The following is a 26,925-nucleotide window of genomic DNA, read 5'->3' as shown; positions in this document are numbered from 1 at the left end:
ATGCCCGGAACCATTTTCGTGAACCTCCTTTCAACGCTCCTCAAAGACAGCACATTCGTAGATAAAATGCCAAACATCACTTACAGTACTCCAAATGAGGCCTCACCCGTGCCCCATAAAGCGTCAGCATTACATCCTTATTTCTATATCCTCCTCTCGAAATGCATGTTAACATTGCATTTGCCTTTCACACCACCGACTCAACCAGCACGTTAACCTTCAGGAACTACTGCACGAGACATCACAAGTCCCTTTGCACTGCAGATTTTTGGAATTTTTCCCAGTTTAGAAAATACACTACACTTTTGTTCCTTCTATCGGAGTTCATGACCAGACACTCTGCGACACTGTGGTGCAGCCGCCACTTTTTGACCATTTTCTTAATCTGTCTAAGTCCTTCAGCAGCCTCCAAACTTCCTCAGAACTGCTTCCCCATGCACCCACCATCGTACCGTCTCCACACCCGGCCACAAAACCATCAATTCTGTCATGCGACATACAACGTAACGGGAAGCGGCGGGAACACCGCAGTTCACCGACGTCCAGTCAGAAAAGGCTCCGATTATTGCTACGCTTTTCCTCCTGGAAATCAGCTAATGGCAGCATCTTTTCTGCAACTTCATTGGCTCAACTTGCTAAATAGCCTCCGGCGCGGCACCTTGTCAAAGGCCTTCGGAAAATCCAAATACACAACTTGCTATTTCATCAACAGGGTTGTCAGGCAATATTTTCCCTGAAGGAAACGATGGCTTAGTTTACCATGTACCTGAAACCTCATCCTTATCAATCGATTCCAACATTTTCCCACCCGCTAAGATCAGGCTAACTGTCCTATAATGTCCTATCTCCTATCTTCCCCACTTCTTGAAGCCTGCAGCGATATTTGTAATTTTCCAGTCGTCCAACAGAATGTAGTTTTTATTGAAAGATCATTACAATCTCTGCAGCGACCTCTTTCAGAACCCTAATTTGTAGTCCATCTCGTCCAGTTAACCTATCTACCTTCAGAGCCTTCAGTGTCGCAAATACTGTTACGTACCCCGTAACTGGGTGGCCAAACCAGCAGAAATGGATCACTCAGTTGGAGTCTGGAGTACTAGAACTAAGAAAGTTTTATTAAAGAAACAAGCAACACAGTAATCGAAAGGATAATAAATGCAACAATTCAACAATGATAACCACACATGTGCACAGAATTAAGATAACAGCATCAATCAAGCTCTACCGTTGTCTAGGGGTAAATGACCAATTTCAAAATGACTCAAAGTTCAGTTCGCAGTAATCGTTGCCATGGCGATGGACAAGGTGGGGGAAGAGAGACAGAGAAAACAACTCATCATTCAGCACAGCTTCACTCACAGACCAGCGAGATTGCTCACGAGCAACTTTTGGGCGGGTCCTTGGTGATGTCACCTGAGGTCACCGACTGTGACCCCTCCTCCAGATGCGGTCGATCCTCTGCAGTGAACCCGGCACCCAGGCAAGGGCGGACACACACCGGGTTCCCGCTGATCGTACCTTTCCACCCTTGTCGTTGTCTGGTACTTCTCACCCACTCGTGAGAAGCGCACCGCTTCCAGGGTCTCGTTACCTCGGGTGGCGTGTGTGTCTGTCTTAGCGAACCTGTCCCTTTTTATCCCCCTGCTGGGGTATCGCCTGTCCATCACTTCAAACAGTTCAGGGTTCAAAGGGGGGAGCCGCTCCAGACAGCTCTTCCTCCCACATCCCTTCATTACACATCTCCAGACGCTGCTCCATTGTTCCTTATCTCTCCTTCCCCTGAGGGCAGGTGGCAGACCAACTGCTGATGCCACTGATGCTAGCCCAGGCCAGCAAACATCTTAATTTTATGTGTATTCTCGTAACACTTCCCCCCTTTAAGGATTTTTACCGGGAGGTAAAAATTACAAACATGACTACATTATCTGATACATACACAATATACATCTTTAACAGTTCTTTAGCTAATACAGAGAATTTGAAGCTGTCAACACCTTGACAGACAGTCATCACATTTTCTGTTCCTTTTACACGTGTTATTAATAATCCCTTAGACCAGGCTCCAACTCAGCAAACTTCATAGTGGCCAAAAACACTGATGAATTGCGACCAATGTAACCTCTCATTTGGTTTTGTCCCGGACCACAACAACAAGGGTCGTCCCATTCCGACTCAATTTTCTCTCGCAAGGGCTTAGTAGGAGGGGGACGGGTATTGACCGCAGAGTTATTGCAAAACTTCCTGCAGTACCCCACCATCTCCAAGAGCCTTCTGAGGGCCCTCTTGTCTGTCGGGGTTGGGAGGTCAGCGATAGCCTGCTCTGTAGCTTGCATCACTGCCAGCTGCCCCTGTGTCACCACAATTCCCAGGTAAGTGACATTCGTGTGGCCGAATTCATTTTTTTCAAGGTTCACTATCAAACTGGCTTCAGACAGCCGTGTTAAATTGCCAATACACACCTCTGTGTTCATCAGCCCTTTAGTCACTGAATTACTCGAAAAATATGGGTGTTGTTTACTTGGCTACCCTATTGTAACCACAATCACCCAACGTCCCAGTTCTTTGCATTTCCTCGGGACAGTCAAACACATGGGTGCGAGTCGTTTAATTACTCCTTCGGGGATTAAGGGAGAGACCTTATCAGTAGACCTGGCCAAAACAATAGCCTTCTCCCATCTGACCGATCCCATCCTAATCTTTTCAAAATGGTTTTTTTCTCTTAGCAGGGGGCCCCTAGCTTCATTGATTTCCACGCTAACACCGACTAGGTTTGTTAGCATATCAAAAGCCGGTGACCGTCTCAGTTCGCGTCGGTCATGATCAATAACATTTTTCCCCCTGGGCAGCCGGTAACTCTCTTTCATGATTCCACCAACTGTTTCCTCCAGCACCGCAAAATGTCCACCGGGGGGTACCTCGTGGGCCATGTTAAAATCCTCATCCCCATAACTCTTTTGCACCACCCCCCACTCCTCATCTGCGGATGCTGTACTTGATTTCCCTTTCTTCCTTAGCACTTCCTCATCCGCACAATAGCCTACTAGTTCCCTTGTCAAGGCTGTGTCAGAGAGAGCTGTCTCGGCAAAAACCATCAGCCCCTCGTCTCGCTCCTGCGTCTGCACAAATTCTTTCCTGGCTACTGCTACGTCCGTCCCAGCTCCCTCACTACCTCTTACCTCACTACACCCTGTCTCATACAAGGTTGGCAGAAATGTTTCAGCCAAATTCACCATCGCGGGCGGGCTGACCCGTCAATCTCACAACTGGGAACACGATTCCTCCGGCGATGTCATTACCGAGCAAGACTTCCACGTCTTTCATCGGTAATTCGGACCTCACCCCGATCGTGACTAGTCCAGAGACCAGGTTGCTCTGTAAATGTATCTGGTGCAAAGGGACTGACTCTGTCCCTTCCCCAACACCTTTGACCTCTACCTCCCCAGTCTGGGTCTCTGAGCTAAACTCTAATACACTCTTCAGTATTAGTGACTGACACGCTCCCGTGTCTCTCCAGATCCGCACTGGAACTGGTTTTAACCTCTCCTTCACTGACACCAGTCCGGCCGAGATAAACCTCTCGCGCCCTTCCTGGACTTTTTCAGACCTGTCCTTCCCTAGCGGTTCGCTTAACAGCTCAATACAGCCATTCAAAATTTCCGCTTTTCCTTTCCCCGTCTCCTTCCTTGGGGCAAAGCACCTGGACGCAAAGTGTCCGGCTTTCCCACAATTATAACAGACGACCCCAGGAGACTTCCTACCAGACTGCTCCCGGTCTACCTTATCCTTTTCACTAGTCCCCGGCTTACTTTCTGACTTTTCCGGTGGACTCTCCCCGCCGTCCTGACTACCCTTCTGGTAGCCTTTACTCGGGGCAACCTTCATTTTATGCGTCAACGCATACTCATCCGCTAACTTAGCAGTTGCGGCTAACGTGGCTGCCTCTTTCTCATCGAGGTAGGGTCTCATACCCTCAGGGACACAACCTTTAAACTGCTCAATCAGGATCAGCTGTAGCAGTCTGTCATAATCCCCCTCTACCCCCTTCGAGGCGCACCAACGCTCACAATATGTTTGCATCTCACGAGCAAACTCCAAATACGTGCGGTCCCACCGCTTCCTCGCATTCCGGAACCTCTGCCGGTATGCCTCCGGGACCAACTCATAAATCCTGAGGATGGCCTCCTTCACCACCTCATACTTCTGGGCATCTTCCGCGGATAAAGCGGAGTAAGCTTGTTGGGCCTTCCCTTTCAGTACACTCTGAAGTAAGACAACCCACTTATCCCTCGGCCATTCCTGACTTATAGCCACCTTTTCGAAGTGGAGAAAGTACCGATCCACATCGGTATCGTCAAATGGGGGAACCAGCCTAACCTCCTGGGTCGCCCGGAACCCTCCACCTTGGTTCGGCACGAGCCCCTGGTCGGCCCTTATCTTTAACTTCTCCAGCTCAAATTCCCTTTCCCTCTGTTTCTCCTCTCTCTCCAACTGTCTTTCTCTCTCTTGCCTTTCTACCTCTTTCTCTCTCTCCCGCCTTTCTAACTCTCTCTCTTTCTCCCGCCTTTCTAACTCTCTCTCTCTCTCCTGCCTTTCTAACTCTCTCTCTTTCTCCTGCCTTTCTAACTCTTTCTCTCTCTCCCGCCTTTCTAACTCTCTCTCTTTCTCCTGCCTTTCTAACTCTCTCTCTTTCTCCTGCCTTTCTAACTGCTTCTCTTCGTGTTCTAACTGCCGTACCCGGAACTCGTGCTCGAGTCTCAGTTTTTCAAGCTGTACCTGTACCGCGTCTCCAGCAGGTTTTTCAATAGACACCACCCCCAGCTCACCTTGGGGAAACACACCTTTAGATACATAGTGCTCTACAATAGCTCTGTGTATCTCCTCTCTCCTCATTGTCGACTTCACCTTGGCAAGATTCACCCGTTTGGCCACAGCTATCAATTCCGATTTCCTGGCATCCTCTAATGCCTCCAAGGTCGGCGCCTTTATAAATTCCTCAACCTCCATTTCTGCTGTTTGTCTTTTCTTTCTTTCGGGAATTTTAACCCAATCAATTTACTCCGTCCCAAATTTAGCGTTCAAAATCGCGGACGAGAACCCCACTTATGTTACGTACCCCGTAACTGGGTTGCCAAACCAGCAGAAATGGATCACTCAGTTGGAGTCTGGAGTACTAGAACTAAGAAAGTTTTATTAAAGAAACAAGCAACACAGTAATCGAAAGGATAATAAATGCAACAATTCAACAATGATAACCACACATGTGCACAGAATTAAGATAACAGCATCAATCAAGCTCTACCGTTGTCTAGGGGTAAATGACCAATTTCAAAATGACTCAAAGTTCAGTTCACAGTAATCGTTGCCATGGCGATGGACAAGGTGGGGGAAGAGAGACAGAGAGAACAACTCATCATTCAGCACAGCTTCACTCACAGACCAGCGAGATTGCTCACGAGCAACTTTTGGGCGGGTCCTTGGTGATGTCACCTGAGGTCACCGACTGTGACCCCTCCTCCAGATGCGGTCGATCCTCTGCAGTGAACCCGGCACCCAGGCAAGGGCGGACACACACCGGGTTCCCGCTGATCGTACCTTTCCACCCTTGTCGTTGTCTGGTACTTCTCACCCACTCGTGAGAAGCGCACCGCTTCCAGGGTCTCGTTACCTCGGGTGGCGTGTGTGTCTGTCTTAGCGAACCTGTCCCTTTTTATCCCCCTGCTGGGGTATCGCCTGTCCATCACTTCAAACAGTTCAGGGTTCAAAGGGGGGAGCCGCTCCAGACAGCTCTTCCTCCCACATCCCTTCATTACACATCTCCAGACGCTGCTCCATTGTTCCTTATCTCTCCTTCCCCTGAGGGCAGGTGGCAGACCAACTGCTGATGCCACTGATGCTAGCCCAGGCCAGCAAACATCTTAATTTTATGTGTATTCTCGTAACAATACCTTCTCCCTAGTAGTAGCAAATGCACGCACTTCTGCCTCCAGCCACTGCCGATCCTCCACTATATTGCTAGTGTTTTCCACTTTGAAGGCTGATGCCATTCCCCTGTCCCCCATTACTACCTCTGCAACATATCTACTCTCTTCACTCTGTTACTCGTCATGTCTCTGAAAGAAAAATCCTTCGGCTACTCTCTTTGATATTACTGACTAGTTTACCTTCATATTTCATCTTCTCTTTCCTTATAGTTTTTCTTCAAGCCATCTGTTGTTTTTTTTAAAGCTTCCCAATCCTTTAATTTCCCACCAATTTCCCCTCTGTTATGTGCCTTCTCTTTTGCTTTTATGTTGGCTTTGGCTTTCCTTGTCAGCCACGGTTGTGTAATTCTGCCATTAGAATGCTTCCTCTTGATTGGGATGTATCTACCCTGCGCCTTCTGAAGTGACTTTTTCTAATCAGCTTTGGCCCTCTCCTCTGTAATGAATCTGTAATTCCCCTTACTCAGCTGTAATACAGATACATTTGTCTTTAGCGTTTCCCTCTCAAATTGTAGCGTGAATTTAATCATATAATGTTCACCGCCGCCTGCGGGGTTCTACACCTTACGCTCCATAATCAAATCCACTACGTTACCCAACGCCCAATCCCAAGTGGGCTCAATTTATAAAATGCTCTACAAGTCATCTCAAAGGCATTCTGCCAACCCTCTCTCTCGGGATTTACAGTCGTCACCATTTTGATTTTCTCAATCTGTCTGCGTATTTGAATCTGCCCATGACTATCGCATGCCCTGTAATGTGCATTCTCCATCTCCCACATCCTAGCTACTGTACTATTTTAAATGTAACAAAAGAAAGACCCTGTACACTCTCCCCCCACCTCAAAAAGTCATGCCCTCATGACGTTAACAGAGTTCACCAGTGCTCCTTGTAAAACACAAAACCCCACCCAGGTGCATAAAGCAGTGACATAACTTTGCAGGGCAGTAGAGATCACACCCTGCTCTCCCGGAGCTATATAAGTGAGTCTTTCCGGGGGATGCCTACTCCTCTGAGGCCTCTGTACTTCCTCTGCTGACTCTCCCTGTTCAGTCACCCCAGTTGACCCCTCGAGCCTATCCGTCGGACCTTCCCCTTCACCGGGATCCCTCTGCCCCTGTGAGCCCTCTGGCTCGGGTTCTGCCTCCAGCCTCTCCTCCCCCAATCCCGGCTGTAATACAGGCGGCTCTGCAACTCCCTCCCTCAGTTCCCCTGACTCAGTGATGGAAGGGCCAAGAGTCTCTTCTCCCGGCACCGGGGAATCAGCGAACGGAAGCAGGTACCACCCATCCGAATCATCATCTTCCGATGATGTATCCCTTCTTGAGTTGGGGCCCCGCCCCTTCTCCTTTGCAGCGGGCTCTTCCCTCGCCCCGCGCCCTCGCAGAGTCCTCGTACTAGGAGTAAACTCCCATTCGGGCCCTGGGTCCATCTTCACCTCTCGACCCAGAGGCGACAGGTGGTTCCGATGGAGTACCTTGACAGGCCCCAGCCCGCCCTGAGGTCTCACCCGGTAAACCGGGAGATTCGGCATCTGACTCTCCACCACATAGCGGGTGGCTGCCCAACGGTCCGCCAACTTGTGCTCACCAGGTAGTCCTAAATTCCGGATAAGGACTCGGTCTCCCGGCAATAGCTGGATGAACTTTACCTTCTGATCATACCTCCTTTTATTCCGCTGGTTCTGCTTGGTGGCTGCCGCCTCAGCCAACTCGTACGCCCTTTTCAACTCTCTCCTCATATCAGACACGTACTTCAGACATGGCCTCGAAAGCATTTCACCCGCTTCAGTCCCAAAACACAGATCAATGGGCAACCTCGCTTCCCGTCCGAACATCAGATAGTAGGGCGAGTACCCCGTAGCATCATTGCGAGTACAATTGTAACAATGAACCAAATGGGCAATGTGCCGACTCCATTTACTCTTCTGTCCAATCTCCAAGGTGCCGAGCATGTGCAGCAGGGTCCGGTTAAACCTCTCGGGCTGAGGATCACCCTGCGGGTGACAGGGGGTGGTTCTGGACTTTTCAACCCCAAGCATATCCAGCAATTCATGGATAAGCCTGCTCTCGAAGTCCCGTCCCTGATCACTGTGGATCCGCCGGGGAAGGCCATAATGAACAAAGTACTTCTCCCATAACACCTTCGCCACTGTAGTCGCTTTCTGATCCTTAGTAGGAAAAGCCTGCGCGTATCTAGTGTAGTGATCCGTGAGGACCAAGACATTCGCGGTATTGCTGGTGTCTGGCTCAATAGACACTCTGCAAGTGGGAGAACGGGGCCGCCTGCGCAGACAGGGTCTTCCTCCTGACGTAACGGCTACAGGTCTTACAGTATTCTTCCACCTCCCCCCTCATCCGGGGCCAGTAAAACCGGTCCTTGAGTAATCCATAGGTCTTCTCTACCCCTAAGTGCCCGGAATCATCATGTAGAGCCTGGAGCACAGTCTTCCGATACTTCTCAGGCATGACCAGCTGCCAGCGCCGGGGGTGGTCCGGAGGCGACGTGACCCGGTACAGGACGTGGTTCTTCAGCTTCAACCGGGGCCACTCCTTCAGTAGTAGGGGAACGGAGGCGTGCTTCGCCTTCTCCACCTGCCCCATATCACCCTGGCTAACCGCGTACCAGATAGTGCCAAGGCTTGGGTCATCACGCTGAGCCGCCTCTACTTCCTGGGGACTCAACTCCGGCAGCTGCCTGTTCCTCAGAGCAGTCACATTACAGTAAACAGTGGGCAGCGCGTCATCGTCAGCCCCCAATTGATCTACTGCCCGATCCGTTCCCATCTGTGCTCCTACTTCCCCGTCACTCCCAACTTGACACATGGCCTTTACTCCCGGGGCAGGGACACTCTTCCAGTCCCCGGCCCTGCCCGACACGTTGTGCGCCCGACGAGACAGGGCATCTGCTTCAATGTTCCGACTCCCCGGGCGGTACTTCAGGCTGTACTCATAGGCAGACAAGGCCGCTAACCACCGGTGCCCAGTAGCGTCCAGCTTCGCCGAGGTCAGGATATAAGTGAAGGGGTTGTTATCAGTTCTCACCTCAAACTGGGCCCCGTATAGGTAATCACTCAACTTGTCCAGCACCGCCCGTTTCAACGCCAAGAACTCCAGCTTGTGAGTGGGATAGTTTCTCTCAGATGGCGACAAGCTCCGACTGACAAATGTCACCGGCCTCAATCCGTTTCCCTGTTCCTGGTACAGAACAGCCCCCAGACCGTCGCGACTGGCATCAGTGTGTAGAACATACGGCTTCCGGGGATCAGCAAAAGCCAACACTGGGGCCTGCGTCAGCGCCCTTTTTAGAGATTTGAACGCCTCCTCACATTGAGCATCCCACCTCAATCCAAAAGGCTCTCCTGGGTTCAAGTATCCTCCTACCTCCGACCCTCGGTCTCCCTTCCTCCTCCTCCCCACAGGTGGATAGCCACACAGCAGCTGGTTCAATGGATGACTCATTTTCGCATATCCTTTCACGAATCGCCGGTAATATCCGCAAAACCCCAAAAACGAGCGTAAGGCGCTCACCTTCTGAGGTCTCGGCCAGGTGGTGACTGCGGCTATCTTACCCGGATCGGTGGCCACTCCATTTCGCGAGATTATGTGCCCGACATAACTGACTGACGTCTTGCAGAACTGACATTTATCCAGGGAAAGTTTCAACCCTTCCTCCTTCAGCCGACTCAGCACCTTCAGCAGCCGCTCCTCATGTTCCTCCAACGTAGATCCAAACACTATCAGGTCGTCCAGGTACACCAATACCTCCAGCAGGTTCATGTCCCCCACTGTCCGCTCCATGAGCCTCTGGAAGGTGGCTGGGGCCCCCGATATGCATTAGGGCATTCGTTCGAACTGAAAGAATCCCAGGGGACAGATAAAGGCTGTCCTCTCTTTATCAGCCTCACTCATCGGAATCTGGTAATACCTACTCCACAAATCCAAGACACTAAACCACTGTGCACTACACAGACAGGCCAACGTGTTTTCAACCCTTGGGACCGTATACTGGTCAAGGACAGTACGCCGGTTTAGGGTCCTATAGTCCACGCATATGCGTACCTTCCCATTTTTCTTCCCAGCCACTACTATGGGGGGTGCATAGGGGCTTCGGGACTCCGCAATAATCCCTGCATCCTTCAACTGCTGAAAGTGCTGCTGCACATCTTCCACATCTGTTGGGGCCAACCGCCGCGACCTTTCTCTAAACGGAGTGTCATTTGTCACCCGGATAGTGTGATGAGTGCTCTTGCAACAGCCCACATCAAACTCGCCCTGAGAAAAGACATCCCCTAGCTTCAGCATCTTCTCCACCAGCCTTCTCTTATACTCCGGCAGTACGGGGGAGTCCTCAAAATTAAAGGCCTCCTCAGTCAGCCGCCCCCTGTTCTCCAATAGTTTTCCTCCAGTGGGCCTCATGGTCATTGGGAACAAGTGCGCGAGGGGCATCCTGTGCTTAAAGGTGATCTCCCTCTCTGTTGTGTTCCTTACAATCACCCCCATCCGGCGTGCCTGTACAACCAAGGGCCTCTGCAATTAAGGTCTCACCAATACCCCAGCCGGGAACCGGGACTCCCCTTCAAGGTCTTCCGGGGCATCTACTAACAGGGCCTCCCCCGCGGGTACTCCGGGGAATGTGGGGGTCCCCATCACTAGTGCCACCTCCCCTGGCCGTATCACCTTAGGCCTCGCCTGAGTGCACCACACCGTCCCTCGTTTGCACTCAGGATCCAGCCCCCGGGGGTCACCCACTCCTTCGTACACCGCTCCGAACACGGGGTGGACCGAGAGGGTCTCCAGAAAGTTCTCCCCCCCCCCTTCTTCTTACAGGCTCCCAAGGGCCGTCGCACCAGAGGGGAGTTAGTCCCCACCAACAGGGCAGCACCACCGGTCTCCACCGGGTCCGGACAAACCAACACCAGCGTCTCAAAGGCTTCCGATACTCCCACATCTCCCTCCGAAAATTCCAATCTCACTGACAAGTATCCATCGTACGGGTAATCACCATCACTTATGCCCCAAATCTCCAGTGCATGAAACGGAGTTACTGGCAAATGCTTCAGATATTTGTTGTAGAACGACCGGTACAGTAAGGTAACCTGCGACCCGGTGTCGAGGATGGCTTTCGCAAAGATTCCCTCTATCCGTAGGGACACGCTGGAACGGGGTCCCACCAGTCCATCAGGAATTTGTGCTTGTTCTTTCTGGGGTTCCATAGCGGTTTTCTGGGAACGTGTTCCTCCCGAGACTCCAGTCCGTTCCCTCACTGAGCCTCTCCTAAGTTTCCCGACACCTCTCTCTTCTTGGTGGCCCGGGGGCCCTCCCCTCTCGGCGCATCTCGTCTCTCACAATCCTTCAGCAAGTGGCCAGCTACCCCACAGCGGTAGCACACCCCCGGCCACTCACATTCCCAGCGGAAATGCCCCTCTCTCCCACAGTTATAGCACCCACTACTCGCCACCTCTCTCCTCCCGATACGGGCCACCGGAGACCCCTTGGATTTCTCTGATCTCACCCCGGCTACCACCTCCTGAACCGCTGAAGACCGTCCCTGAGGGTCCGAGCCCCCTGGTCGGCCCAAAGCACACTCCTCGGCCCGTACCTCTCGGATCAGCTGTCCAAATGATGGAGGGGGGCTCTGCTTAAATGACAGCCGTACACTCCAAGCCACCCTGTCATCCTTCCGGGAACCGCTACATATCTGGCTCATCCTTAACTGCGCCACTTCGTCCTCCCTCACTACCCCTCGTCGCAGCAACCCCGTAAACTTTCCTTCCAGCCTGAAAGCATAGTCTGAGAGCTTTTCCCCTCTTCTCTGCCCCATCCGTTGAAACTCTGCTAAATGCCGCCAGGGATCCCCTGACAGTCCAAACACTTACTCCAAAGCGTCCAAACACTCCGATAGGGAAGCCAAGGGGCGTGCCGCTCTCAGATCGCGGACCACCCGGGCCGCCCCGCCCCTTAAGCTTTCCACCAATCGCTGTCTCTTTTCCTCATCCGAAACTGGCCGCACCTCTAACAATTTCTTCAACCCAGGTATCATAGTCATCCTCCCCTTCTGGGGTGGGCTTGGCTCCCGAGAAAATTCTCAGCTTCGGGCGGGGCCCCTCGACCCTTCTCGCCAGGGAGGTAATGGCAGCCGTTAACTCGGCAGTCTCCTCAAGCCCATGGGGGCGGGGCCTGGCCAAACCTTCCCACTCCACACCTCCACCCCTTGCTACAGGCACCCGGCCGGGGGCCTCATCTAGCTCCTCCTCCTCCGGCACCTCCTCACTTGCGTCCTTGGGGAGGGTGTGGAGACCCCACGGTCCCGCCTCCCCCTGGACGTGGACTGTCGCTGGTAATTCTAAAGTCATGACGTCGGCACTCGTCCGCACCAACATCCAGCTAGCCTCCAGTTCTTTCCCACCCCTTCTTGCTACAAGTTCTACCTGCCCGATACCTTTAATCAAACTCAACCCTCGCACCAGTACCTCTGCCGAAATCGACCCCGCTTATCACACACGTATGATTCACCGGTACCTCCTCCAATCCACACCAACTTACAATCTTATCTCGATCCATCTTCACACCACTTACCGCAACAACAAGTACAACTTTCCCGAAGAAGTCCAAATCCAGGACGGTAGCCCCCACTTGTAACGTTCCGTTATATTGGCTCGTGTATGTCTAGGGGAAATCCCGCCCAGCACCTGCTTCAACACTCCCCTCAGGGTCAGTCGCCGCCCGAATCAATCACAAACATCAATCATCAGCCAGCACACCCAGTAAATTTTAACAAATACACTTTATAGATATTACTAATTCTATGACATTAATATGCATTGGATACAGAGCGGAAAGTAATGGAAAAAAAGGCGCCAACACTTATCAAAGTCCAAGTTCTTCACGAGCTCAATTCGACGCCAGACGACCACCCGAATTCCGTCGACTCACGGCTCGGGACCACCCTGACTGATCGACCGGAGCCTCTCCACACGTCCGCGGTCTTCCTCATCTCTCCTCCGACTTCCCGCCAAAACCCAGTCCACAGTCATATCATACAGCATGGCATCCGAAAACAAAACGAGACCTAACCACCCATTGGCTAATAGAACCTTGTTATCATCATTTTAAAGTAAAACAAACTGTTAGCGCAAACTCTCTGCAGCGTTAAAACACAACAAAGCCGCATTCCCCAGATTAACATAACAAAATCGCCATTTTAAACGTGACAAAAGAAAGACCCCGTACAGCTCTGCAAGTCATCTCAAAGGCATTCTGCCAACCCTCTCTCTCGGGATTTACAGTCGTCACCATTTTGATTTTCTCAATCTGTCTGGGTATTGGAATCTGCCCATGACTATCGCATGCCCTTTAATGTGCATTCTCCATCTCCCACATCCTAGCTACTGTTTGGAGGCCGATATTGAACTCTATCCTGGGTATTTTTACCCATCTATTTCCGTAAATCTACTCACATGGATCCTACAGTTTCTGGTCCTATGTTACCTCTCTATAAGGATTTGATTTAATTTCTTACCAGCAGAGCCACAACAACCCCCTTGCCCTACTTACCTATCTTTTCGATGCACTGATGTTGAGCTGCCAACAATAATTTTCTTTCAGCCACGAGTCAGTGATGCCCACAATGTCATACCTGCCTCTCTTTAACTGCGTTACGAGATCTCACCTTATTCCATACAGTGCGGACATTCAAACATAATGCCTTTAGTCCTGTATTCGTCACCCTTATTGATTTTGCCCCCCCTGTTACACTGAAACTCACCCCACTGACTCCATCATTTGACTGCTCTCACTGACGGTCTCAATACATATTGCCTTTGCTTGTATACCAATTTCTCCATCCTCAGCCCCATCTCCCCAGTACCCACCTCCTGCCAAATTAGTTTAGCGCTCCCCAACAGCTCTAGGGAAGCTGCCTTCAAGGCTATTCGTCTCCCTCGGGTTCAAATGTTACGCGTCCCTGTTATACAAGTCATACCCTCTCCAGAAGCGATCACGGCGATCCAGATATTTCAAACCCTACTCTCTACACCAGTCGCTCAGCCCAGCATGCGGTTTCTACTGCAGTACAACTTCACACTGGAGATGCAGCGGCTGACCACCATTCTTCCATCAGATGCACTCAGCAGTACCAATACAGAGTTTCATCCAAGAGAGGCGGAGAGAGGACTCGAGAGAGCACATCCCAGTAAAGCACCAGGTCCAGACAACGTCAGTGGTTGGCGACTGACACTCTGCTCTAGACAACCGTCGGAGGTTTTCTATCAACTCTTCAACCTGAATATTCTATACCAACCATTTGGAAACCCGTCATCACATGCCCAGATCCCAAGAAGAGCAATCCCGCCTGCAATAATGACTACCGTCCCGTGGCAGTAACTTCCCTGGTAATGAACTCCTTTGAAAGGCTCCTCCTACCACAGCTGACCAGCAGAGCCACGACAACCCCCTTGCCCTACTCGCTTTTAGGCCGAGAAGAGGCGTGGGCGATGCAGTACGAACGTTACTGCATCATACCTACACACACCTAGAGAGGCCCGGATCATTTGATGTCTGTGGACTTTCCCAGTGCATTTGACACCGTGCAACCTCAGCTCATGCGACACAAGCTCCAGCCAATGAATGCAAGCCTCCAGCTCCTTCCTCTCCTTCCTCACAGACAGACATGAAAAAGTGAGGTATAACGGGCACCAACAGGCAGATATCAACTGGGGCACCTCAGGGCTCGGTTATCTGACTAATCTTGTTCACGCTGTTCGCAGATGACTGCAGAGGCTCGCGGCCAAGCGTGCAGTACACCAAGTAGTCAGATGATACATACCAACTCTGATGACAGCACCAGTGAGGAAATCAATACATTAGCTGTATGGTGCACAAACAACTCTCTGGACCTGAAGCCCAGCAAAACTAAGGAAATGGCAGTCGACTTTAGAAAACAACAGCACACTCTCCCAATCCTGGAAATAAGGGGCCAGTCGATAGAGCGTGTCGGAGAAGACAAGTACCTCGGCACAACTATAGAAAACGAAATCACTAAGGTGGGTTGCTACTCTCCAAGGGCCAACAATGGCTACTTTTTCCTCAGGAAGATGTGGAAACTTCAGGTCCAGGCATGGATTCTCCAGACGTTTAATAAGTACTTCATTGAATCAATATTAACCTACAACACCACGGCATGGTTCGGAGCAATGAGCACGATCATCCCTCAGCCCACTCAGCAGAATTGTCAGAATAAGTAGCAAAACTTTTGGCCAGGAAAAAGAGCCTCTCAGCGGCGTCCATAAGAGACGGATAATAAAGAAGGCTCAGCAAACAACAACAACAACAACACATAGTCTTTACACACACTGCACTCTCGTGCTGTCTGGGCCCTGCCCGTAAGCACCAGAAGAGCTTGATCCCAGTTTTGTAAATTCCCCCATTCGTCTCCTGAACACCCAATTTTGAATATATAGTATGTACAGCAACTCTGACCATAAAGCAGTCAGTTTTATAACGAGTATTTGAATTTTAAATCACACACCTTAATTCTCAGTATTTATTATCGATTGCGAGTATCTTATATTGTATTCAACTGTATGTAACGTGGTGCTGTGTATCTTAAGCTCTGTGATGTTGCCCTTTGCACTGTACCAACGAAGTTCCTCACGGAAAATAAAGTGGAGTACATCTGCAAAATCATCTTATTCTTACCCTCACCGACGCGTGGCAAAACATTTCAGAGATTACTGCCCTGGAAGTCCTGCTTTTGAGCAGTCTACGTAGCTCCCTAAATCTCATTTCAGGACCTCCTCCCTTTTCCAACCTATGTCGTTGGTGTCATTATGTATCAATACTTCTGGCTGTTCACGTTTCTTTTTAGAATACCATGGACCCGATCCGAGACTTCCCTGGCCGTGGCACCCGGGAGCCCTTCCCAGCGCAGTTCTGGAGTGACAGTTTGTTCAGGAACAAAACAGGCACCCGTCCTGTTCTCTTGAAACTTCGCGGAGGTCATTTGAAACTGGGCCAGATTTCTCACTCTGGTCAGGACGTCACAAATCAGGGAAATTTACCCAAGTAGAATGACCAGTAATACCGAAAGCGCGGCTGCTGGCCCCAGGTATGGCGCATATGACTCCGCAGACGGTAATAAATGCACCTACAAAGTCCCATGGAATCACACAGAGTAAAACAACGTTCATTTTCGGTATATGGTATGTATGTAAGCACATTTAGCCAAAATAACTAAACGAAAGAACGGTGATCTGTACAACAAGGGCGATGAAATAAACAAAAGAAATCCAGGTTGGGGCTCAAGGGGCACAAATTTGTTCGGTATATTTACTCACCAGGAACACCGATGAAGGTAATAATCACATAGAGTACTTTCTCGACAGCTCAGTAAGTTCCCAGCATTTTCTAAACGAGTTGTGGATGTCAGTTGTCTTGTGGGTTTTCACTTCCACTCGTAAGGTTTTATATCCTTCAGGATTTTAGCGGGGACATTGTGATTTCATTATAATAACAAAAACATCCAATTAAGTTGAAGGAAAATAATACATCGGGGACCTGAAATTCCTACGCTCTTAGATTGCGTTCAATTCAATGATTTAATTGCGAAACTGGAAATAATGGAAATATGATGTCATATAGCCAGAGAAACATTCTTTCAGCAATAGGGAGATTGTTTCGTGCACCATCAGTTTCATCTCTCCATCTCACATTGCCTGGTTGAGATTCAGGTAATTAGATATACTATGAGTGACTATGGTAAATGATATGAACACAGCCTACATACTTGTTTCCGCTAACATTGTCGATGAAGATTTAACACAAGCACAAAAACAATTTTCAACATGAGGCCCCACCAGTGCCTTATAAAGCTTCAACATCACATCCCTGCTCTTGTATTCCAGACCTCTTGAAATGAATGCTATCATGGCATTTGCCTTCCTCACCACCGACTCAACCTGCAAGTTAACTCCAAGTCCCTTTGCACCTCAGATTTCTGGATATCCTCCCCATTTAGAAAATAGTCCGCACATTTATTTCTACTCTCAAAGTGCATGACCATGCATTTTCCAACATTTTATTTCATTTTCCACTTTCTTGCCCATTCTCCTAGCCTGTCTGAGTCCTTCTGTATCCTACCTGTTTCGTCAACACTACCTGCCCCTTCAACATTCTTCATATCATCTGCAAACTTGGCAACAAAGCCATTTATTCCATCACCTAAATCATTTATATTCAGCATAAAAAAGAAGTGGCCCCAATACTGACCCCTGTGGAACACCATTAGTCACTGGTAGCGAACCAGAAAAGGATCCTTTTATTCCCACTCGCTGCCTCCTGCCAATCATCCAATGCTCTAACGACGTTAGTAACTTTCCTATAATACCGTGGGCTCTTAACGTGGTAAGCAGCCTATCTTGTCCTGTGTCACCAAGTACTCCGTCACCTCATCCTTTAACAACCGAATCTAACATCTTCCCAACCACTGAGTTCAGGCTAACTGAGTTATAATTTCCTTTCTGCTGCCTTCCTCCTGTCGTAAAGAGTGGAGCGACATCTCCAATTTTCTAGTCCTCTGGCACCATGTTAGAGTCCAATGATTTTTGGAAGATCATTGTTATGTCATGCTCCCGTCTGGCAATCCCCCACCTTGCCATTTGCCTCAAGATTTGGGCCTCGATCACCTCATTTAGATTTCAATCATTCCCAGGTACCACTAACTACACGCACCTGCTTCGCATCAAACGGCAGGATAAAAACCCTGTGACCACAGGAAGAAGCCGCCAGTTCGTTGGTTGACTCTTGTGAGAGTAAACCTTGTTTCCTATTCCTGAGAAATGTTTGCTCTAAGCTTCGCATCGTCTCCTGGATATCGGCTCCCCGTTCGCGGTGGTGCTACGCCTAACGACTCTGCCTCAGCATCTGTGTCCTGCACTTGGGTTCGTCCCCAGCCACGTCCTTGCAACATGTTAATGCCACCACAATCTCCATAGCTATCTCTTTCAGAACTCTAGGGTGCAGTTCATTTTGTCCACGTGACCTTTTGAGCATCTTCTCTCTTGTAAGAGTAACTGCACCCACTTCTCTTCCTACACACACTACAACCCTGCTCGTGTCTTCCACATGAACACTGATGCAAAATATTCATTTAGTTCATCAGCCATCTCCTTGTCCTCCGTTATTATTTTTCCTGCCTGATTTTCTCGGGGGTCCTATATCCACTCTCACTTCTCGTTTATTTTTAACAGGCTTCAAACAACATTTACTACCCACTTTGATATTATTTGCTAGCTTGCTTTCATATTTCATCTTTTCCATTTTAATGATTATTTTAGTTGCTACCTGTAGGTTTTGAAGAACTTTCCAATCCTCTATCTTCCCATTAAATTTTGCTTTGTTGTATGCCCTTTTGCTTTTACAATATCTTTGACATCCCTTGTCAGCCATGGTTGTACTATTTTACCATTTGAGTATTTATGGGCATCAGCAAACAACGAGCCTTAATCATAAAATGCACATTGCCAATTCTATGGAATGATAACTGTGAAGCAAATTATACAGCGAAGATCCAGCCTGAGACAGAAACCCGACACCCGAAATTACAGAGTTGCTTACAATGACATCAGCTGGCTTTATGTTCATAGATTCTTCAGAAACAAAGCTCCTCCAACCGATGGACACATTCAAACTCAACATTTTACAGTCTACAATTCTAATTATACTGATGATCAAGGAGGTCGTATGTTAACTATCCACTATTAACCATATAAATTATGTCGCCATTCACGGGCCAACCATTTTGAATTTATTTGACAAACATTTGAATGGCGAGGGAAATGTTTTCCGTAAACACACTCTCTTGAATTGTAAAGTAGCCTTGGTGTCTCTGTGCTTTCATACTAGGATATACTGAAGTTAATACGGCTGTATTAATACGGCCAATGATGAACGTCATCGATAATTTCTTCTAAGTTCCAGCGGAGGGATCGCACTCATCTAACTGAACATCGGGATCTATTGCTTAACGTGGTTCATACTTGACACCTCTGGCTCATCTGGCTGCTTTGTCTAGCCAGATATCGCACAATGCCAAATCAGTATGCCATATTACAAATAGTCCCGCTAATCTGATCTATCTCTGTGACGTAGCATCCGCTAGTTTTCCCGAGTAGTCTGCCCTATCTCTCCTTATGTTCGGACGAAGACGAGGAAGTGAGGTTTTCAGTATGGCCCTCCAGGAGCATGAATATAACGGTGTTTGAAATAACTGGAAACAACCAAACACCGGATAAAAGTTTGAAGCTGTGAAACAATGTCCCTTTTCCTTTTAAATTAGATTATGAGAACAGTCTTCTTATTGTCATTTAGAAATGCGTACATGCATTAAGAAACCATACAATGTTTCTCCGGAGTGATATCACAGAAAACAGGACAAACCAAAGACTAATACTGACAGAACGACATAATTATAACATATAGTTACAGCAGTGCAAAGCAATACCATAATTTGATGAAGACAAACCATGGGCACGTAAAGAAAGTCTCAAAAGTCCCCGAGTCGATCGACTCCCGCGTCCCCGATAGCAGGCGGCAAAAGGGAGAAACCCCCAGGCACCATCAGCTTGCCGATGCCTTGGAAGCAGACGACCACAGCCGAAATTGAGTCCATCTGTCCGAAAACTTCGAGCTTCCGACCAGCCTCTCCGATACAGCCTCCCGAGCGCCTTCCACCTCGCCCTGGCCGATGAAACACGCAAAGTCGAGGATTTCGGGGCCTTCAGCTCCAGAGATTCCGGTTACCACACAGTAGCAGCAGCAGCGAAGCGGGCATTTCAGAAGTTTTCCAGATGTTCCTCTGTACTCCCGCGTCTGTCTCCATAAAATCAGAACTGTGCACGGTCCCCTATTTGACAGGTGATAGACATCATGACTGAAGTGGCCGCACGCCACTTTAGTTCCCAAGTATGATGACATGTGACACGTGGAAGTGGGAGGTGGCGCCAGAGGTTTTTGCGGACCTGGGCGACTTCTTCCAGTTTATCCGCAAAACAGTTTAAATCTCCTGTTCTCATGCCTGTTCTTTCCTTTTCAAGGCGGCCGGGGCCCCGCTGGAGTCCATGATCTATAGCTGCGCTCAAACTATGTCACCTGGACCAGATTGTGCTCACCCAATGAGTCTGAAAGAGGAGGACGAAGAGATAGTGGAGAGATTAGTAATGATCTTTCAAGAATCACTAGAGTCTGGAACGCTTCCGGACGACTGAAAAATTGTAAGTGACACTTTACACTTCAAGAAGGGAGAGAGGCAGAAGAAAATAAATTATGGGCCAGTTAGTCTGACTTCAGCGGTGGTGGTGGTGGTGGGGGCGGGGAATGATGTTGGAGTCGGTTCCTAAGTGTATGGTTCGGGGTTCTTGGAGGCACATGATAAAATAGGCCGTACTTAGCATGGCTTCTTCAAGGGAAAATCTTGCCTGACAAAGCAGTTGGAGTTCTTTGAAGAAATAACAAGCACGATAGACAAAAGAGAATCGACTAATGTTGTGTGCTTGAATTTTAAGGAGGCATTTAACAAGGTGCTAGATATGAGGCTGATTAACAAGCTACAAGCCCGTAGTATTAGAGGGAAGATTCTAGCATGGAGAAAGCGACGCCTGACAAACAGGAGACAAAGAGTGCAAATAAAGGGAACCGGTTTGGCTGGCTGTTGGTGACTAATGGTATTCCACAGGTGTCTGTGTTGGGACTGATACATTACGTAAAACGTTACATTATATGTTAGTGATTTGGATGACAGAATTGTTGCGTTGTTGCAATGTTTGCAGACAATACGAAGCTTGGTACAGGGACAGATAGTTTCGAGGAAGTAGAGAGCTACAGAAGGACTGAGACAGATTTGCAGAATGGGCAAGGATGAGGCAGTTGGAAAACGGAGTCAGAAAGTGTATGGCACTTTAATAGAGGAAAAAATGGCTGACTATTTTCGAAATGGAGTGAAATTACAAAATAAACTGAGGCGCAGAGGGACCTGGGAGTCCTTATTCATGTTTGCAAAATGGTTACTGTAATTTGTAGGTTGAGGCTATGTTGAGGAAGGCAAATTTGCTGTTACCAATCATTTCAAGTTGACTAGAATATAAAAGCAAGAATGTACAGTTGAGCCTTTATAAAGCACTGGTGGGGCTTCACCTTGGGTATTGTGAGCAGTTTAGAACCGCTTTTCTTAGAAAGGAAGCGCTGAAAGTGGAGTGGTTTTAAAGGGGGTTCACGAAAAGAATTCAAGTTTAACGGATTATGATATGAAGATCGTTTCATGTCCCTGGCTTTATATTCATTGGTATTCAGACGAATAAGCGGTAGCCTCATTGAAACCTATCCAATGATGAATGGCCTTGATAGAGTGGATGTGCAGAGGATATTTCCTCTGGTGAGAGAGTCGAACATCAGAGGACAAAGCCTAGAGTAGAAGAACGTCCTTTTAGAACGGAGATGTGGAGGGATTTCTTTAGCCAGAGAGTGGTGTATCGGCGCAATTCTTTGCTGCAGTCCGCCGTGGAGACCAAGACTTTGCGCATATTTAAGGCAAAGGTTGATAGTTTCTTGACTGGTCAGGATATGAATGTATACGGGGAGAAGGCAGGAGATTAGGTTCGAGAGGAAAGATGCATGATGAAATAGCGGAGCGGACACGATGGCCGATTCTGTCACTATGTCTTATGGTATTATGCTTGTTGGGCCTCGCTGTTGCTTGCAAGGCGGGTGGTGGGGTTTGCTGACGCTTTTGCTGAAGCTAAGGGGGCGGGGAGGGGGATTATTGATGCTTTTGTTTTTTGCTGTTGCGTGGGAGGGGTAGGGAGGGCTTTGGAGTTCGAACGTCTTTCAGACATTCATTCTTTGGCGTTTTTCTATCTGCTTCGTGGATATCTGCGACGAGAAAAGATTTCAGGTTGTATACTGTTTACATTCCCTGATATTAAATTGAACAATTGAACCACTGAACGTGGTGTGATCTCAATACTTAGTAAAAGGCAAAATCCTTTATCTGGGACTAACAAAGCGAGAGTTGCTGCAGCCAATAGAACGGCCAATGAAGTCAGCTGGATCCGAGCACAACCTTTTTTCTTATACAAATTACAGATGTGTCAATGTGAATTTTACTCAAACCGCTAGGGCACAAGAATTAGTTCCAACGGAAGCCCAAACCTGTCCTTACTGATTCTCTCTGATTTGCCCCAGACGCCAGCGGATTCTCTGTGTCAGAATCCCACTGTTTCCAATCCCTCGACATAAAATTAAATTATCCAACGTCGTGTTAGTTTGTTGCAAAGATTTATTGTCCAGTACCTCGCGAGTGGAAAGTCCAGAGGTCCACATCTCTCTGCAGGAAGGAAATGAAAATAAAATGTGTTCGTTGAATATTGCAGGGCACGTTTTTAAAAAAGTGTAGGTCTACAAACGGGCTTCCTCAGTTTGAAATTGAGGAGAACAAAAGGAAAATGTGCTAACAGTTATTGGGACACCACTGGGACACAAATAATTAAGGGCATTTGTGCAAATAATTTATTCCATTAATGTTATGAGATATTTAATAGGTCAAAAAGCTACTGAAAATTAATGGTAAAAATTATTTCCATATTCTATTTTGACTAGGACGGTGTAAGAAGGCAAATTAATTTGCGACACTTGTAACTTGATCTGAAGCCGTGGAAATAAATTGCATTGGGCAACACCATTCCCTGCGTCACCAGCCAAGGGAGTTGGGGACGTTGTTGTGCAGGTGATGCTGTGTGTGATCAGGAAAGGCACGAACTGCGCTGAGCTGGGACGTTAGTATCCTGTAGTCAACACTGATCTCGTACGCAGCGGCGGCGGTAGAATGCCCAACGAAATAGACGGATTTTTGATTTAAGCAATGTTACATTACCACAACGTAGGAACATATGAGATGTTTAACGCTATCAATGCACTATATGGGAAGCGTTGGAAATGCGGCTAGGGTTGAAATAACATCTATCAATTTACTAGATTGGCATCTCCTATTTTCAAACTTCACAATCGGTATATTTGAGAATTGTCAGCTGAATTATGTGCAGAGTAACGTGGAAAGAGTAGAAGTTATTTACCTAGCTGAAGGAAAGATCGATGACAAAGTTATGCAAGAACACTATGACACTTAATAAAGTTGGAGGCGTAATTTAAGCTGGGATTTTCAAGCATGTCCTCGAAATTATTAATTCTATATTATTTACCTCAGACAGAGTGACGGGTTCTTTGGATGGCTTCGGAAAACCTGTGCATGATAGGAGCTCATTTTGGGAATGAGAGGCCTGTTGAGAACGCATGATTTGAGCTGACGTCGCCAAGCGACAGTGTGGTCACACAGACGTGCTGTTTGAAAAGGTTGATCATACAAGATTTTGCTTCAGATAAGCAAAAGCTGATTACCGGGCCTTCGTGTTTGTGTAATACACATAACTCTGAACTCCCTAGTCTGCAGAATTTCCTTTTACTTTGGTACTTCATGTATCTGTGCAATTTTATCTGAACTTTAAAATGAATATATAATGTCAAACTTTGCACAATCTGGGATCGTGAATTGACTGCAGATCGGGCTATTTGGCCTCACTCCGTCTGAAAAGTGAACAGAAACTTCGAATACTTATAATTGAACTGCTGTTTGACCTGCAAACGGACCAACACGCGTGACATCTTCGGGACAGGGCCATTCAAGAGCGTTGTGTTAGACCATGTGTGAGAGCAAGATCAGATTATACGGGAGAATGGGATCAGAATGAAACACTCCATACAGAGGGTCAACTCGTAACAAGGAGGTGATGTGTGTTTGATCCAACAAGTGGATTATAGATTATACAAAACAGATGGATCAGACAATGCAAAATAAATAAATAAATACATACCTACATACATATATACATACATACACAATAGAGCAGAATTTACACACAAGGTAGATCAGGTCAAACCTCACAGTGCCTCAGATCGTCCTGAAGAGAACTATTATACCGTTCCCGAGTTTGGAATCAGAACAAACCGGAGAGGGGCACCACGGCATTTCCTCACTTGCAGACCCCAGTCAGTTCGTATTGGCATTAACATCTCCTTCACAATCTCCATCTGCGCATGCACCACAAGCCGTTATGCTTAGCTCCGTACTCTATTCGCTTTACACTTATGACTGCGTGGCTAAGGAAGGACAGCTCCAATGCACTATTAGCGTTTGCTGATGACACCACTGTCAAAGGCCGGATCAATGGCGGTGACGATTCAGCAGTGAGGAGGGAGATTGCAAGCCTGGCTGAGCGGTGCCACAATAACAGCCTCCTACTGAGTGTCAGCAAGACCAAGGAGTTGACTATAGACTTCAGGAGGAGGAAATCAGCGGTCCATAAGCCGGTCTTCATCGGAGGATCAGAGGTGCAGAGGGTTAGCAACTTTAAATTCATTGGTGTTATTATTTCTGCGGTCCTGTGCTGTGCTAGCACATAAACGGCACTAAGAAGAAAGCGCTTCTATTTCCTTTTGAGTTTGTGAAGATTTGGCATGACATCGAAAAGCTTCTTCTGATCTGTAGGGGAGAGCATGTCGACTCTTTGGATCTCCGCCTGGTAAGAAAACACCAGACGCCCTTGAATGGAAAATCCTGCAAATTGCAACGCGATCGGACCTGTCGATCACGGGTAAAACCCTCCACATAATTGAGTAATCTACCCGAAACGCTGCAGCAGGAAAGCAGCATCCATCACCAGTAACCCCCACCTGCCAGGCCATGCTGTTGTCTCTCTGCTGCCATCAGGTAGTATGTACAGAATATTCAGGTTCAGGAACGGTTATTGCCCCCCAACCATATTGAATCAAAGGGATACCGTAACTCAACTTCAATTGCCCCATCAGTGAAATTATACCGCAACCTAGTTCGATGACTCTCATCTCAGGTTCATGATGTTCTTGGCTTATTATTTCTTAATCATTATTATTTCTTTCTCTTTGTATTTGCACAGTTTGTTGTCCATTGCACACGGGTTCAACGGCCAAAGTTGGTGCGGCCTTTCATTGACTTTGTTGTGGTGATTATTCTGCGGATTTGTTGTGTATGCCCACAAGAAAATGAATCCCATGGTTTTATGTGGCGACATATATGTACTTTGATAATGAATGCACTTCCAACTTTGAAATAGAAAGGTAAGCGGTTGACAATCAAATTGGAGCATACACCAAAATCGGATCCAACCACACACAAAAAAAAAAGAGAATCTTTGCCAAGGCACTTAAATGAAACCGTGATGGAAAATGGGATTGGACCATATCATAAAAGGAATGTGACAGATCCATTCAGGAAATTTGGAACAGAGCCCAGCAGAGAGACTGGCTGAAAATATGAATGGTCATATCAGAATATACATAAGATGCCGAAAGCGATTACAATTGTCCTGAAACATACCTGGATAAACAGACGAGGAGGTAAAGAGAATATGAAACGATCAGAGAAGGGAACTAGAACGGAAAATGCGTTCAATTTATTAAAAATTCCTTTAGTTACAAAAGCAGATTTCTTTTGAGCAGGTAGGTTAAATAGGTATCGTTCGACGTCAGTTTAATGCAGACTTGTTTTGAAAGACAATATTCCGATGACATATTTTGCTCTTCGAAGCTTCAATTCATCGATTTTTTTAGTTTAATTAAAATGATTAGTTTGATACAGAACATAAATCATAAGAGATTTCTTCAACCCATTGTCAAATATATGATGATGTCGACGTTTAAATATGACACTCACATGCCCTGAGACCGTTGCTGTCATTTCAAATTGCATAACAAAATAAAATAAATGCTGAGATGGACGTGACTGCTTTTGGCACAATGTTCCTATTATTGAAATTCTGCCACTTCCATTGTTTTACCCGTTGCAATGTCAGACATTACCGTTTTGCAAATTTAGTTGGCTGACGTAATTGGTTTGTAAACAATTTGGAAATCCTCACTTTTAACTCTGCTGACAGTACGCTGTCACCGTGGTGATCGGAAGTTTTATAATAAAAAAAGGCAACGGGAATATTTTTCTTCAACGTTTCGGCCGTTCCGAGAGATTCCAACCAACATGTGGACAGGGAAGTAACCTCAACGTCGACAGATTATTGACAGTATTGTAGGTCATCAATGACGTCAATAGTCTTCCTTATAAGACTGTAACAACATAAAACATAGAACGGGCAAAAGGCCCTTCAGCCCATCCTGAAACACTGTCATTCCATCACGACCGAACTGTTTCCTCTCTCATCCCCAATTTCTGACTTTCCCAATCTCCACCTTAAGTGCACCCAGTGACGTCTCCTGCACAACTGTTTCTAGCAATGAATTCCACAGATTAATTATGGCTAGATAAATCCCGCCCACCCTCAACTCTGTTCCAAAGGGACCTTCTTCTGAGGCTATACTCTCTGATAATGGATTTTCACGTTATTCAAAACATCGTTTCCATATCCAGTCTATCTGGGCCTTTAAAAATGTATTGTTTTAATGAGGACGGTAACCTCGCTTATATCTTGCACGGAATCAAATACCAGTTACATTTTGGGAACAGGGTCATTGCATCACGTGCGGGGACTCAGGGTTATACCTACACAAAGCAAGGTTCACTGGTACCTTATTTAGTTACTCCACACTAGTCTGACATTCCGTGAGATCTGCTATATGTCCAGCTAATTATCTCCGTCCGAGCCGCAGAACATAGAACATTACAGTTATGTACAACCTCTTCTCCACAATGTTATGCCGACTTCTTAACCAGTTCTAAGATGAGTTCTTACACTTCCCCTACAAAACATCCCAGCGGAAGAATTCGGGTCGAAAAAGTTGTTTTTTTAAAAAAAAAGCTGCTCGGGGAGAAGGGTCTGCACTGCGCAGGCGCGTGACGTAGCGCGCCAAGG

This window comes from Mobula hypostoma, chromosome 31 (assembly GCF_963921235.1).
Source record: "Mobula hypostoma chromosome 31, sMobHyp1.1, whole genome shotgun sequence".
In the NCBI taxonomy this organism is placed as follows: domain Eukaryota; kingdom Metazoa; phylum Chordata; class Chondrichthyes; order Myliobatiformes; family Myliobatidae; genus Mobula; species Mobula hypostoma.
This window is presented reverse-complemented; position numbering follows the sequence as displayed.